This window comes from Schistocerca cancellata, chromosome 2 (genome assembly GCF_023864275.1).
Source record: "Schistocerca cancellata isolate TAMUIC-IGC-003103 chromosome 2, iqSchCanc2.1, whole genome shotgun sequence".
NCBI classification, from domain to species: domain Eukaryota; kingdom Metazoa; phylum Arthropoda; class Insecta; order Orthoptera; family Acrididae; genus Schistocerca; species Schistocerca cancellata.
The window spans coordinates 529,151,476-529,169,182 of NC_064627.1; the positions used below are offsets into that span (position 1 = coordinate 529,151,476).

The following is a 17,707-nucleotide window of genomic DNA, read 5'->3' on the forward strand; positions in this document are numbered from 1 at the left end:
CAGAGCCTCCACCAGCTTGAACAGTCCCTTGCTGACATGCAAGGTCCATGGATTCATGAGGTTGCCTCCATATCCGTATACGTTCATCTGCTCAATACAATTTGAAATGAGAGTTGTCCAACCAGGCAGCATGTTTCCAGTCATCAACAGTCCAATGTCGGTGTTGATGGGCCCAGGCGAGGACCAAAGCTTTGCGCTGGTCAGTCATCAAGTGTACTCGAGTGGGCCTTCGGCTCCAAAGGCCCATATCGATGATGTTTCGTTGAATGATTCCGACGCTGACACTTGTTGATGACCCAGCATTGAAATCTGCATCACATTGAACGATTCTCTTCAGTAGTCGTTGGTACCGTTCTTGCAAGATAATTTTCCTGCCGCAGCGATGTCGCAGATTTGATGGTTTACCGGATTCCTGATATTCACTGCTCACGCTCTTCTTCCTCATATTATGTGGCTGCCCCTGCTTCTCAACAACAAGGGCCTCTATTCTATTTTCTCCTCAATAGCCTCGATCTTTTCAGTTAAGTCGGTTACTTTCTTACCGATTTCAGTAAGTACCTCAGTTAATGTGTTGATCATTTTCAGAAGTATCTGGTAATATGTCCCTAGCTCCTCCAAATTTGTGCACGATAGACTGAATTCGTGCATGGTGCAGCGTATACTGATGTACTCACCTCTCTTACTGGGCTATATATATATATATATATATATATATATATATATATATATATATATATATATACCTACCATCATTATATATATATATATATATGTTTCGTGTGTACCTACCATCATTCTATTTTCTTGTTTCATCAATAATGAGAAACATAACGAGAAACACATACAGTGAATGATTGCAGTAGTCAGCACATATCTTTAGAAACTCATTAAACGACTTCTCAGTTCCTACATGTGCTTGGTAAATGTGTTTTAAATTCAGACTGTCTTGTGTGAAGGCTATAATGAGCTTTGCATTATCCGTAACCAACTGTTTTGAGACTCTGGAATATGTTTGGCTTAGATACAATACATCAGCACAAATATGAGGACTGAAACAAAATTATTTTTGAATTTGGTATTGGTTTTTCACAGTAACATCGTAAAATATGAAGACAGTGTTTTAGGTTTGGGGATACCACTGCTGTCATTGAATGCTGTTTATGTAACGCCTTTGACATCGCGCCATATTTCCTGGTTTAGGTGATACTTGAGCTGAAACAGTATTTTTTGCAAATACACTAAGATGCTCAACTTGGAACTCCACCTACATGTGATAGCAATGTCATGAGAACATTATTCTTACCACAATTGAATGGATCTGTAATAATTGTTCATATATTATCAGGAAGGAGTATTCCATTCTTGTTCTTCTTCAGTTGTTCTTTTACAGGATCAGACACCTTTAAGAAAGCCCTTGTGATGATGATGTTTCATCCACCCTGCCATGATATTGACTACATCAGGTACCAACATGTAATGGGGGTATATAGAAATACAGGCGGATATATGCTTTCAGCATATGTAAATAGAGACACTAGGGAGAGAGGAGGAGTTACCATACATGTTAAAATCTGTAATAGTGTGAAAAATCTGGAAACTAAAAAATTGTATGTAAAGCAACATATAGAAGCAAGTGCGTGTGAGCTTAAACTAAGTAATGGCACTTATATAACTGTAGCTGTGTATAGGTCACCATTGGGAAATTTTCAACTATTTTTGAAAAACTTGTATTCTTTGTTGTGGTATCTGTCAGACAGAAGGAAGCAAATTATTGTGTGTGAGGATTTCAGTGTAGATTTTCTGAGAGAGTCCGATAGTAAGCTTGACCTTGAAGTATTACATGGTTCCTTCAATTTGGCGCCAGTTATTGATTTTCCTACTTGGGTGGTACAGGAAAGCAGCACACTGATAGATAATGTTTTTATAGATCAAGACAAATTTAATCAAATAAAAACTTTTCCTGTTAAGAGTGGTCTGTCTGATCATGATGCACAGCTAGTTACAGTATATGACATAACTCCATACATTAATGCATAACAGTCCTCCAAAATAATGCATTGAATTAATGATATAACGATTGAAAATTTTAGGGAAAGCTTGCAACAGTTAGACTGGGATGACATGTACAGGGAACCTGATGCTAATTTAAAATTTGACCTATATCATGATACCTTGTGAGTATATTGGAAAACAGTTTCCCTAAGAAAACAGTGAAATATAATAGTAAGAAACCATGTAAAATTCCATGGCTTACTAAGGGATAAAAATATCTTGGAAACAGAAAAGGGAAATCTATCTTATAGCTAGGAGGGGTAATATCCTGAAACAGTGAAACATTGTAAAAACTACTGTGCTGTGTTAAGAAAAGTTATTAAAAAGTCCAGAAGTATATGCTTCATGTCTGAGATTAGCATGTCTGATAATAAAATTAAAATAATTTGGAATATCGTTAAAAGGGACACAGGGCAACTGAGAGCACAGGAAAACTGCATTTCTATCAGCGTAATGAGAAGTTTGTTAACAAGGAGTCAGAAGTAGAAAACATTTTTAATAATCATTTTTTAAGTGTTGCAGAGAAAATAGGATCCAGCTATTCAGAAGAAAATGCAATACAATGTATGGAAGAGGCAATACCTACGCAATTTGATAAAATTGAAATTCAGCCTACATCTCCTACTGAAATTAGGAAAATAATAAATTCACACAAAAGTAAAAGCTCACATGGAATTGATGCAATTTCCAACAGAGTACTTGTTCCCAACAAATAAGCAGGATTCTCAGCCACATATGTAGTAGCTTACTGATACAGAGCATTTTTCCAGGTAGACTGAAATACGCCATTGTTGAACCATTGTATAAAAAAGGGGATAGCTCTGATGCTGACAACTTCTGCCCAATCTCATTTCTGACAGCTTTATCCAATATTTTTGAAAAAGTAATGTATTCAAGAGTAGCATCACATATTTGTAAAAATTAAGTACTAACAAATGTCAATTTAGTTTTCAGAAAGACTTTTCAACATAAAATCCTATATATATTTATATGATCAAATATTAAATGTTTTGACTATATCTGACAGTAGTATCTGTTCCCGAAGGAACAGTTACCGTTGATGACCATGCATAATTAAATGGACACCCTAGCTGCAAACAGGAGTTGATATACTTCATTGGGACATGTTGAAAATGTGTGCCCCAACCGGGACTCAAACTCGGGATCTCCTGCTTACATGGCAGACGTTCTATCCATCTGAGCCACCGAGGGCACAAAGGATAGTGCGCCTGAAGGGACTTATCCCTTGCACGCTCCCCGTGAGACCCACATTCCCGACATGTCCACACCACTACATTCACAGTGCGCCTAATAGATGTTTGCCTATCATACTCATTACTCGTGGCACATTAATCTTCCAAGTCCCGTACGAGTTCAGGCATAGCGTGTGCGTTCGCACAAGAAGGTCAGTGGCCGGGAAGCCATATTTTAACTATATAGGACGGTAGTATCTGTTCCCGAAAGAACAAATATTGTTGATGACCATGCAGCTTTGTTAGAAACGAAATGATAATTAAATGGACACCCTGACTGCAAACAGACGTTGATGTACTTCATTGGGGACATGTTGAATATGTGTACCCCGACTGGGACTCGAACCCAGGATCTCCTGCTTACATGGCAGACGTTCTATCCATCTGAGCCACCGAGGGCACAGAGGATAGTGCGCCTGCAGGGACTTATCCCTTGCACGCTCCCCGTGAGACCCACATTCCCATCATGTCCACACCACTACATTCATAGTGCGCCTAATAGATGTTTGCCCATCATACTCATTACTCGTGACACATTAATCTACCAAGTCCCGTAGGAGTTCGGGCATAGCGTGTGCGTTCGCACAAGAAGGTCAATGCCCGGGAAGCCATATTTTAACTATATATGACGGTAGTATCTGTTACCGAAAGAACAGTTACCGTTGATGACCATGCAGCTTTGTTAGAAATGAAATGATAATTAAATGGATACCCTAGCAGCAAACAGACGTTGATATACTTCATTGGGGACATGTTGAAAATGTGTGCCCCAACCGGGATCTCCTGTTTATGTGGCAGACGTTCTATCCATCTGTGCCACCGATGGCACAGAGGATAGTGCGCCTGCAGGGACTTTTGAATAACCGAACATCACCCATTGGGATATTTTGGGATCTCTCAAAGTCTTCTGATTGTGTGCATCATGAAATTCTTCTAGATAAGCTTATGTATTGTGTTATGAGTGCGACAGTGCACAAACTACTTATTCATATTTAATTGGAAGAATGCAGAAGGTTGAAATTAACAGTACAGGTACTCTGTAAAAATGAGCAGAGGCCTGTAAGTGGGGAGTTATCAAGAACGGTGTCCCACAGGATTCAGTATTGGGTATCATATTGTTCTTAATATATATAAATGACTTGCCACTCTATATTCATGAAAATGCAAAGCTAGATCTTTTTGTTGATGATACACCTATAGTAATCACACCCAACAAACAAGAATCAGCTGAGGAAGCTGTAAATAATGTGTTCCAGAAAATTATTAAGGGGTTCACTGCAAATTGACTCTCATTAAATTTTGAGAAAGCATAGTTTATGCAAATCTGTACGATAAATGGCATAACACAATTAATAAATATTGCCTATGAACAGAAGTCTGTTGCTAAGGCAAAATACACAGAATTTCTGGGTGTGTGCATTGATGAGAAATTGCCATATAAGAAACAAATTGATGATGTGTTGAAACGGTTATCTTCAGCTACTTATGCTATAAGGGTTATTGCAAATTTTGGCGATAAACAAATCAGTAAATTAGCCCACTATGACTATTTTCATTCACTGCTTTCATATGGCATCATATTTTGCGGCCATTAGTCATTGCACAAAAGCGCGTAATAAGAATAATTGCTGGAACTCACCCAAGATCACCTTGCAGACATTTATTTAAGGAACTTGGGATATTCAAAGTACCTTCACAACACATATATATTTACTTATAAAATTTGTTATTAATATCCCATCCCAGTTCATAAATAACAGCGAAATGCATGGCTACAACACTAGAAGAAAGGATGATCTACAATATTGCAGATTAAATGTCACTTTGGCACAGAAAGGGATGAAGCTGCCACAAGAATCTTTGGTCATTTGCCAAGTAGCATTAAAAGTCTGACAGACAGCCAACCAACATTTAAAAGCAAATTAAATGAACTTCTGAATGACAACTCCTTTTACTCAATAGATGAACTTTTAGACATGAAGTAATAACTGCAAAAAAAAAAAATTAATTTATTATTTATTGTAAAGAAAAGTGATATGTTCTACATCATTACACACACACACACACACACACACACACACACACACACACACACTTGTAAGGATGGTAATCATATGTGTAGCCACTACAGCTCTATCACTTAACCAACTGAGCTACATTGGCTACGCAGAAAATTCAGCTATATATTATACACATATCAAAAAAAGTTTTGCATCACCTCGGTTCAGAGAGTTTTGGAACCTGTACATAAAATTGGGATAGGGATCAACATAAACATCATTTCCTCCCTTTTTATTGCTCATGAATACCACACTTTGCATGTTGCACCACCATATAACGAGACGTTCAGACTTGGAGGTTCAGATTGCAGTACACACCGGTACCTCTAATACCCAGTAGCACGTCCTCTTGCATTGATGCATGCCTGTATTCGTCGTGGCATACCATCCACAAGTTCATCAAGGCGCTCTTGCTCCAGATTGTTTCACTCCTCAATTGCAATTCGGCGTAGATCCCTCAGGGTGGTTGATGGGTCACGTCGTCCATAAACGGCCCTTTTCAATCTATCCCAAGCGTATTCGCAAGGGTTCATGTCTGGAGAACATGCTAGCCACTCTAGTCGAGCAATGTCGTTATCCTGAAAGAAGTCATTCCCAAGATGTGCACGATGGGGTCGCGAATTGTCGTTGGGTCCTTGGGTTCATGAGATTGTCTCCATACCTGTTCACGCCTATCCGCTCAATACAATTTGTAATGAGAGTCGTCCGACCAGGCAATTTGTTTCCAGTCATCAGCAGTTCAAAGTCAGCGTTGACAGACCCAGGCGATGCGTCAGGCTTTGTGTCGGTAAGTCATCAAGGGTACACGAGTGGGTCTTCAGCTCCGAAAGCCCATATCGATGATGTTTCATTGAGTGTTTCTCACGCTGACACTTGTTGCTAACCCGGCATTGAAAGCTGCAGCAATTTCCGAAAGGGTTGCACTTCTGTCACGTTGAACGATTCTCTTCAGTCGTCGTTGGTGCCATTCTTTCATGTTCTTTTTTCGGCCACAGCGATTTCGGACTTTTGATGTTTTACCGAATTCCTGGTATTCACGGTATACTTGTGAAATGGTCGTATGGGAAAATCCCCACTTCATTGATATCTCGGAGATGTTAACCTGCCATTGTAGCAGCTGTAACCGACCTACCAGCTACGCCAGACACTTGCTATCTTGTATGGTCGTTTCGAATCGCAGCGCCGTATTCTGCCTATTTAGATATTTTAATACACATGCCTATACCAGTTTTTTGGGTGATTCATATATATACGGGGTGGTCCATTGATCGTGACCGTGCCAAATATCTCACGAAATAAGCGTCAAACGAAAAAACTACAAAGAACGAAACTTGTCTAGCTTGAAGGGGGAAACCAGATGGCGCTATGGTTGGCTCGCTAGATGGCGCTGCCATAGTTCAAAAGGATATCAACTGCGTTTTTTTTAAATAGGAACCCCCATTTTTATTAAATATTCGTGTAGTACGTAAAGAAATGTGAATGTTTTAGTCGGACCACTTTTTTCGCTTTGTGATAGATGGCGCTGTAATAGTCACAAACATATGGCTCATAATTCTAGACGAACAGTTGGTAACAGGTAGGTTTTCTAAATTAAAATAGAGAACGTAGATACGTTTGAACATTTTATTTCGGTTGTTGCAATGTGATATATGTACCTTTGTGAACTTATCATTTCTGAGAACGCGTGCTGTTACAGCGTGATTTTCTGTAAATACCACATTATTGCAATAAATGCTCAAAATGATGTCCGTCAACCTCAATGCATTTGGCAATACGTGTAACGACATTCCTCTCAACAGCGAGTAGTTCGCCTTCTGTAATGTTCGCACATGCATTGACAATGCGCTGACGCATGTTGTCAGGCGTTGTCGGTGGATCACGATAGCAAATATCCTTCAACTTTCCCTACAGAAAGAAATCCGGGTACGTCAGATCCGGTGAACGTGCGGGCCATGGTATGGTGCTTCGACGACCAATCCACCTGTCATGAAATATGCTATTCAATACCGCTTCAACCGCACGCGAGCTATGTGCCGGACATCCATCATGTTAGAAGTACATCGCCATTCTGTCATGCAGTGAAACATCTTGTAGTAACATCGGTAGAACATCACGTAGGAAATCAGCATACATTGCACCATTTAGATTGCCATCGTTAAAATGGGGGCCAATTATCCTTCCTCCCAAAATGCCGCACCATACATTAACCAGCCAAGGTCGCTGATGTTCCACTTGTCGCAGCCATCGTGGATTTTCCGTTGCCCAATACCGGTAGTGCATATTATGCCGGTTTACGTTACCGCTGTGGTGAATGGCGCTTCGTCGCTAAATAGAACGCGTGCAAAAAATCTGTCATCGTCCCGTAATTTCTCTTTTTCCCAGTGGCAGAACTGTACACGACGTTGAAAGTCGTCGCCATGCAATTCTTGGTGTATGGAAATATGGTACGGGTACAATCGATGTTGAAGTAGCATTCTCAACACCGACGTTTTTGAGATTCCCGATACTCGCGCGATTTGTCTGCTACTGATGTGCGGATAAGCCGCGACAGGAGCTAAAACACCTACTTGGGTATCATCATTTGTTGCAGGTCGTAGTTGAGGTTTCACATGTGGCTGAATACTTCCTGTTTCCTTAAATAACGTAACTATCCGGCGAACGGTCCGGAAACTTGGATGATGTCGTTCCAGGATACCGAGCAGCATACATAGCACACAGCCGCTGGGCATTTTGATCACAATAGCCATACATCAACACGATATCGACCATTTCCGCAATTGGTAAACGGCCCATTTTAACACGGGTAATGTATCACGAAGCAAATGCCATCAGCACTGGCGGAATGTTACGTGATACCACGTACTTATACGTTTGTGGCTATTACAGCGCCATCTATCACAAAGCGAAAAAAGTGGTCCAACTAAAACATTCATATTTCTTTACGTACTACACGAATACGTAATAAAAAGTGGGGGTTACTATTGAAAAAATCGCAGTTGATATCCGTTTGACCTATGGCAGCACCATCAAGCTTGCCAACCATAGCTCCATCTGGTTTCCCTCTTCAAGCTAGACAAGTTTCGTTCTTTGTAGTTTTTTCGTTTGATGCTTATTTCGTGAGATAGTTGGCCAGGTCACTATCAATGGACCACCCAGTATATACCCATGAAAAGTAACTTCATCATTCAGTTTGGGTGATGAGGCAGTGTTTGAGGCAACTGCATGCTGCTGTATGGGTATAGGTGCAGCATTTAAGTGTAATAGTTGGACTATGATGAGAAAGAGCTATGAAATAAAACACAAACACATTTTGAGATTACACACAAATATTATTTATTTAAATATCATACATCGGATGTAGTGTTTCAAAAAAGTCCTGGGATTCTTTCTTTATCTTCTTTGCACCTGCACAATATTTCCCAAATAAACCTTTTTGATGTTTAGTAAATTCTGTGTTTATTTTCTTGAAACCTGTAGGTATCTCGCAATACTCAGTTTTTCACATGTACCCTTAACATGTTTCTCTTTCGGCTCTGCATTCATGCATAAATAAAGGCACTGTTCCAAATCATCAATATGTACACTATGCACACATAGGAAGTTTACAACATCATTGTATGCACAGTGTATGCTTGGCAGCCAATGTTTCAGTCTCTCTAGCACAAGGTATAGCGCAGTATCCACATCGTGTAAGTTGTGTTGGATACTATCACACCAGTAAGGTGAATGTCGAGTGGGGTAGGAGTTTTATAATACTCTGTGGTCATCTGCTGACTGATGTAGCACTCTGCACGACGAATTTCGTCCCAGTCGAACTTAGCCCGTTTGATTCCAAGAAGGTTTGCCATTCAAATCTATGACGGATTCGTGTTTAATCTTATATTTGAAGTGTAGATAAACCAGAATACCACTTTCGTGATTGTAATAATATATTTAGTACAAAGAATGGACGTTCCAAAAATGGAATAGTGGGAATGAGAGGGTACAGGTACCGTGCATGTAATGCTGTGAGAAGCGAATGTAAATTTTTCACGTCTGTGTTTATTTTTCTCACTACATATTTTATACAGCTCATTTATAGATTACACAAAATGTGAATATATAACCAAATAAGGAATAAACAAGATTACACTGTGTTTTAATGAGTTCAGTTTGAACTTTAGTTTGTATGAAACTGCACATAATAATTTGCATACAAAGGAATTTTACATTTCCTACAATGTTTTGTTGTGTTCTTCTTGCACTGGCCACGTCTTAGTTGTTTGCCTAATGATGATCTTGTCCATCGTAGCGTACATCATTGAGCACCCTTTCATGTAAGGCTTTTGGATTTCGCACTGGATGGGCAGATGACTGTCATGAGCTGTACTTTTGAAAGTAACTGTTGACCACATACCCTGTGAAGCCAAGAAGATCCTGTGGATTGCCATTATATTGCATTGTTTGTCTACACAGCGACCAAACATTGCTTATTGGTGCATTTAGTGGAAAAGCAAGAGGTTGGTAGTACCATTTTCTCGTTCTGAAATTAATTCTGTATTTTCAAATATTTTCATCTAGTCTGTCCAATCTTCCGATGTTAGCTAACAACGCAGCAGGAGTAATTGTTTCAATAGACTTTCTCTCACACCTACTGTATCGTTTGGATTGTCCAGCCGATTGAACTGCACTTCTGTTTGAGGTGATGGTAACAATGCTGTCGTCATGGTAGGGAGTCAATCAGTCCAGATTTATTATTGGTTACTTCGTCATGTGTTCCTCTTGGAACCTTTTTCAGTTTATGGTCTTGCAGAGGAGCACCCTCTATTCTATTTGAGCGAATTTTCCTGTTCCAATGAAGCCCTTTCATTTTAGTTCATCCAAAAGTGGCAACGAAGTAAAAAAGTTATCAAAAAAGAAATCACATCTCTGTTCATTCTCAAAGGGAAGTTATGATACTAGGTCTAACACAACTGAACCACCTACACCAAGCTCAGGTCTGTCGCAGCAACCTGGTATGATTGAGCATGAACTAGGTACACTACTCTTGTGCAAAGACACCAGACTTTATAAGCAAACCTAATCGGTTTACCTGCCATATGTTGCTTTGTTCCATGTCTAACATAATACGGAATCAGGGCCTCATCAACACATAGCAGTCTTTCGTTATTGAAAGCTCATTCAAGAGTTTCCAAAGGGGTCTCACTTTTGAAAATCTGTTATCTTTGGATAAGCTTATTCGACTTCTTTGTGATCCGATAGGAGCACTTTCCCGCTGGTGACTTGTATGTACGTTTTCACTCAGTCTCCAGCTTTGAGTTATTTCTCTTATATATATTTTGCTTACAAATGGAACATGAATAATGTTGCCAACTTTTTCAAGCCCAATAAAGTATACTATTTCTAGGGAAGATGAATAAAAAATATGTTCCTAAAATTAAGTATTTTATAAATTTACATATCTGTTGACCTAAATACCAATTTTTCATCCTTCTGGTATTTAACTTGGAGTTTTGTTTGGTTTTTAAACTGATGCTACATTATGAACTTATTTTCAAATAAATGAAAAATTACTTTTTATTTCAGTTCACTGAAGCTCTCTCTCTTCCCAACGATTTGCACTCAGAACTGACAAATCTCTGCCTGTAAAAGATGGGGGTGACGGGAACAGAAAGCACAAAAGATAATAAATTTTGATAGTTTAGTGACTTAACACTTGCTTTTTAGGTATATGTTGTCAATTGTCGTAGGAACTTCTTTCGCGAGAAATATTTGCCATCGTTCGATAATTTTCTTACAATTTCTTTAGTTAATATGTTTCTGAACATGCATAATCATTGCAGATACTGCCTGTTGTTGTTAATTATAAATCCCTACATTAGTTCTATAGCGATTCCTTCTTACCTATTTTGCACTTCCTGTCAGTCTCGTTTTTAGACGTTTCTATTCCCTTTAGCCTACTTCATTTTCTATATTTTTATCTTTTATCTTTTCATCAGTTTAACTCCATATCTGCTGTGATATCCAAAGATTTCTACTGGGCTTTGTCTGTTTACCTATTTGACTCTTTGCTGCCTTCACTATTTCATCTCTGAAAGTTACTCATTTGTCTTCTATGTATTCCTTTCCCCTGTTCAGTCAATCGTTGCCTGATGCTTCCTCTGAAGCTCTCATTAGCCTCTCGTACTTTCAAATTGTCCATGTCCAATCTCCTTAATTTCCCACCTTTTTGATATTTCTTAAGATTTAATCTATAGTTCATAAACAATAAATTGTAGTTAGAGTCCATGTCAACACCTGCAAATGTCTTACAGTTTAAAATCTCGTTGTGAAACATCTGTCTTACCATTATCTAATAAAATCAAAATCTTCCAGCGTCTCCAGGTCTCTTCCACGTACAAAACCGTTTTTTAGTGATTCTTAAACTAAGCGTTAGCGATTATTAAATTATGCTCTGTACAAAATTCTACCAGGTGGCTTGTTATTTCGCCCCTTTTCCCCATCCATATACGTCTACTATTTTCCCTTCTCTTCCTTTTCCTACTGTCGAATTCAATCACAATTAAATTTTCGTGTTTCATAACTATCCGAATAATTTCTTTTATCTCGTCATACGTTTCACCAATCTCCTTATCAGCTGTGGAAGTAATTGGCAAGTCAGCTTGTACTACTGTGGTGAGTGTCTTCTTATTGTCTATCTTCGCTATGATAATGCATTCACTATACTGCTCATAGAAACTTATCTGCATTCCTATTTTCTTATTCATTATTAAACATACTCCTGCATTACCCCTGTTTGATTTTGTTCAAATTTGTGTGAAATCTTATGGGACTTAACTGCTAAGATCATCAGTCCCTAAGCTTACACACTACTTAACCTAAATTATCCTAAGGACAAACACACACATTCGAACCTCCGCCGGGACCAGCCGCACAGTCTATGACTGCAGCGCCTCAGACCGCTCGGCTAATCCCGCGCGGCCTTTGGTTTTGTCTTTAAGGCCCTGTATTCACTTGACCAGAAGTGCTGTTCCTCTCCACCAAAGTTTACTAATTCCCACTATATCTAACTATATCTAACTTCAGTCTACCCGTTTCCCTTTCGAAATTTTCTAACCTACTTGTCGTACTAAGGAATGTAACATTCCACACTCCGAATAGTAGACGCCAGTTTTGTTTCTCCTGGTGACGACATCCTGCAGGGTAATCCCTGCCCCTTGGATCCGAATATTACCTCCGAAATATTTTACTCAAGAGGGTGGCATCGTCGTTTAGCAGTACAGTAGAGCTGCGAGTCCTCCGAAAAGAATTACGGCTGTAGTTTCCCCTTGCTTTCAGCCGTCCGCAGTACCAACACAGCAAGACCATTCTGACTGATGTTACGAGACCAGATTAGTCAATTATCCAGACTGTCGCCTCTTTTACTGCTGAAAAGGTTGCTACCCCTCTTTAGGAACCATACGTTTGTCTGGGCTCTCAAGAGATAGCCGTCCGTTGTGGTTGCACATACAGCACGGAATAGACAGTATTCACAAAGGAAAGCAGGGGGCGGCTCTTTTGATTTATATCAAGTCAAGCGTTGCCCTCAACGCCACACTGAAACCGAGCAAACGCGAAATGATAGCTGCTTACTGCTACGGCTCGAAATGGACATTCTTACGAAACGGAAGCAATTTAACTAACCAAATGAAAACTTTAGGAATTTATAAGCCTTTATTTAAAACTTATCACGTGGGCTTTTAAATTAATTGCTGTTCACATATGCAAGCTGTGAACTGCCTCCGCTTTTAGCTTCAGATGTCAATGAAGTAACTTTGTTTTGCAAATATCGGCTTTTTCTTTCCAACAATTTTATTTTACTTTATAATTTTTTTCTAGGTCTTTGAGCCGATAAATCAAGTACACTTTCAACGGAAACAGTTGTTACGTGATTCCCTGCAAAAGTTGCAGTGTTTATATTAGTGCTGGAATTTTTTTCGTGTCTTCAACTTGAAGGTAACACTTATTTACTTGCATGTCTGGATGAGTAGTCATTAATGGAGACTGACAGCCGTCTGAAATTAATTCGAAATAAATTGGCGTGCACGGCTAGCCGAAATGGTTCGTTGGCACAACTTTTGTCTCACCATTTACAATCCTCCTATCCAGGTGAATAACATTAAATTGTTGGGACTGACACCGATTGTCGATTAACACGGAAGCCCCGTCTGCTAACCATTCAGTGTCGACACGGTGGCTTAGCATGTTCGGTCGTACGCCTGACAACCCTCTGTGTTGAAAAAACTGAGTGCAGTTTCCACCGAAAGAATATGAGGGGTGTCATGCGACATCTGCGGACAACAGATAACGAAAAATTGACGAAGCAACAGATACATGGAACGAAAAGAAAAAAAAAACGAGTGGTTAGGGCGACTGCTCGCGATAGGCAGGAAATACGGGTTTGAGCCTTGGTCCAACACAAATTTTCACATGTCATCAGCAGTTAGAGTATCTACCTACACCTAACACAGCTGGTGCCAAATTGATTTCGAATTAACATAAGTATTGCTTTAAATGAAAAACAGTAGGCTGCATTAAAATCTAATTTCTACAAATGTTTTCAATTAGGTCCAGACCTTTTAGTTCACTCTAACGCATTACGTAATATGAATCATAGCAGTTTGATAAATGGCTAATAAGTGTCACAAAGGAACTTTTGTCATGAATGAGATGACTTCCAGCTTTTCCATTATGTAACTGTCGCTGTGGAATGTCTTCTTTTTATCCATTAACAAGTAAAGTAATAAATTAGAATCACTAATTAGAGAAATGTGTACCTATCTGCACGATCTATTCATGGCTTGAGTTGCAGGCTAATTGCACGTGTCACCGTCAGGCAGAACATCTACGAAAGCGCACTCAAGTGAAATAATTTAACTTCTATTTTCTCCAGACTGTAATGAGACGTGGCTTTCCTTCTAACTTTAAAAATTTCGATGTATTAGCTACATTTGGTACACAGCAATGTATCACCTATAACGAATTATGCAACGAACCCAGCAACCACGTTTTTCACCGCAACCCTTAATTTTATGCTGCAGGTGTGCTGGGAAATTAAGCATCACAGTAACTATGACCGATAACAAATTAAGACACACTTCATCATCGAGCTGTGATACTAAACTAAAAACATGAAAGAAATCAGTTTTGTGCTCCAGTTAGTTTCCTCGGAATGAAATGTATTTTACAGTATATAATTGTGAAGAAAATTCGCAGTTGTTAAACAAGTTGCATTAATTTTTTGAAGGAAAAGAACAACCTCTACTGAAAAATTTACTCCAGAAGTTGATTGTAGGTTACCTTTACTTACGTATAGTATTTTATACTGTTTAATAAGCTTTTATTGGTTACAGCAAGAAAATCAAAAACACTCATTATTCTCATGTACTATCAGCCGCTTTGTGGGGACCGCTCGTTACTTTCCTGTATGATCTTACTCTCTTGCTACTCCTCATTATCTGTTTACTTATACGTAAGCTCAGCAGCTAAAATGTACAGTTAATAAATGAACAAAACGTATCAGTTTGTCTGTGGCTTCAAACACAACTGTTTAGTCGGTTTCAGTATGGAACTATTCACGCATGCGCACTAAATTTTGGCGCATGGACTGACTATGAGGCCGAGTTTCCATTCCGTATATTCTCTGTTCCGTGCCTGCAGTACTGGTATCTGTATCGCTGAGGCACGCAAGACACCTAACCAACGGCAGGACCCGTGGTTCATAGCACACCACATTGAATTTGTCTTGAGGTACACTTTCTACCCAACCGCATGAATCCTTCCATTCCCACACCAATGAGCGTTCGGCATTTTGATCCAGACACGAAGTTCACTATTAAGTAAACACCTACACCTAAAAACTGAACTGGACGAAAAACTGAACTGAAAGTTTCTTATTGGCACTGAATAAAAATCTAACACCGGAAAGACAATAACAATGACAACAAGCTATAGCTGAGTCTAGTCAAGAACAATTATTTAACAGTGCCAAAACGGTAAATTCTTCCACTCACAACTGAAAGCACCCGACATCAGAAGACTCCAGTTGCTTTCAGCGGCACTGGGGGATGCGAATGTATTAACGACTGTTTACAGTGATGGCCAGAGATAGACAAACATGAAGTACCAACGTATGAATTTGAATACTGAAATATCGTACCTGCTACAATTTAGAAGCTGTAACATATTAGGAGGATTGTGTGCATATATATCATTCACACAGTACCGAAGGTGGCAAGCGCAAGTAGGTGCGAAAACTACGTACTTACGTAGCTGGTAACGCAGTTTTGTGCACAATCTTCTTCCACACATATAAATGGCTGAATAATTATTGAAGGATTAGATTCAAATGTTTTTCGATTAATGGATTTCATCACACATCTTCAGTGAAATGAAAAGCAATCACTAAAATCTGGCAATGTTCATTTCTCCTCCACGTACCCCTAAGGGAACTTTTACGCTCGACTTGGTACCCCAACGATACATCAACTTAGTTAGTCGCTTGTCAACTGCATATGTAACCACTTACTCCACAGCAATATATTAATCAATGTTAAAGCACGATGAGAAGAGTTAGTCTTTTCCATATATAATTAAGTGAATATTATATAACGCTTATTCTAAATTTGGCGCAACAGTATCTCCCAGCTAGAGCTCTCCTCCGGGGATATGTGTATACTGTATATCACTGTTTCAGTTCAGATAATGAAAATACTGTGGATTGATTTCACTCAGGAGAATGAATGGATAACTCAGACAACGAAAACACTAACGAATGGTTTCAGTTGAAAGAACAAGTAATTGGTAAGTGGTTCAACCGACAGAAAAGCAATACAATGTATTCTATTGGAAAGAAAAAAATATGTTATTCAGTCAGTACGGAAAACAACAACGGACCGTGTCGACTGTTTTCATAGTTACTCCCACAGACTGGCTACACTCAAAAGAATGAACTCAGTGGATACACACGCATTGAACAGAATGAGTCGACTGTTTTCCGCCTGCTGACTGAATCCATTGTTTTCATTCAGCTGTTCCCAAAACTAAACGTAAGAGATTTTCCCTTGGTAGGAGGCCTGGAAGACTTGAGATCAAATAAAATAAAAGGGATAGATAACATTCCGTCCAAACTTAGAAATTTGGGGGATGTCGCAATCAAACGATTATTCAAGTCCGTGTGTAGGATCTATGAGACTGACAACGTACCATTAGACTTTCGGAAAAATATTCACTCAGTACCGCTGATAGCAATGGCAGATATTGCAGAAACTATCAGACACTCAGCTCAAGCTTCTGACTAGAACAACATGCAAAGATTGGAAAGCTAAACTGAGAATTTGTTAGATGACGATGAGTTTGCTTTTAGGAAAGTTAAAGGCGCCACAGATGCAGTTCTCACGTTGCACCTGATAATGGAGGAAAAGCTGAAGAGAAATCATGACACGCTTATAGTACTCGTCGACCTAGACAAAGCGTTCGACAGTGTAAAATGCAGCAAGATGTTCGAAATTCTATGAAAAATAGGAGTAAGCTATATGAAAAGGAGGGTAATATACAACATGTGCAAGCACCAAAGGAGAGTAATAAGACTGAAAGACGAAGAACAAAGTGCTCGGATTAAAAAAAGATGTAAGATAGGGATGTAATCTTTCGCCCCTTCTGTTCAATCCGTACATCGAACGAACAATGACAGAAATAAAAGAAATGTTGAAGAATGGGATTAAAATACAGGGTGACGAGATATCAATGATACGACTGCCTGATGACATTGCTACCCTCAGTCAAAGTGAAGAAGAACGACAGGGCCTGTTGGACCAAATGACTAATCTAATGAATTCAGACTATCGACTGAGGGTAAACCGGAAAAAGAGAAAGAGATGTTGCAGAAATGAGAATAGCGGGAAACTCAACATCAAAACTGGTGATACCGAAGTAGACGAAGTTTAGGAATTCTGCTATCCTGGGAACAAAGTAACCCAAGACGACCGAGGTAAGGAGGGCATCATTGGCCTTAACTAGATGAAGAAATCTTTGGAAATGTGTGTTTGGAGCACAGCATTCTATGGTAGTGAATCATGGACAATGGGAAAACCGAAACAGAAGAGAATCGAAGCGTTTGAGATGTGGTGCTCCAGAAGAATGTTGAAAATTGGGTGGACTGATAACATAAAGAACGAGGAGTGTGGCTACAGAATCGATGAAGAAAGGAACACATGGAAAACACTGACACCATGAAAGGACAGGATGGCAGAATATGTCCTACGACTTCATGAAACTATTGTACTAGTGGGAGCTGTAGCGACTAAAAGACAGAGATTTGGAAGA

At 39.3% G+C, this 17,707-nt stretch overlaps 1 protein-coding gene across 2 annotated transcripts in view; it reads right to left on the reverse strand.

The window, feature by feature from the left end:
• Positions 1-17,707, reverse strand: part of LOC126146569 (uncharacterized) — a 175,695-nt gene that overhangs the window by 108,302 nt on the left and 49,686 nt on the right. The gene's annotated exons all lie outside the window — the stretch shown is intronic.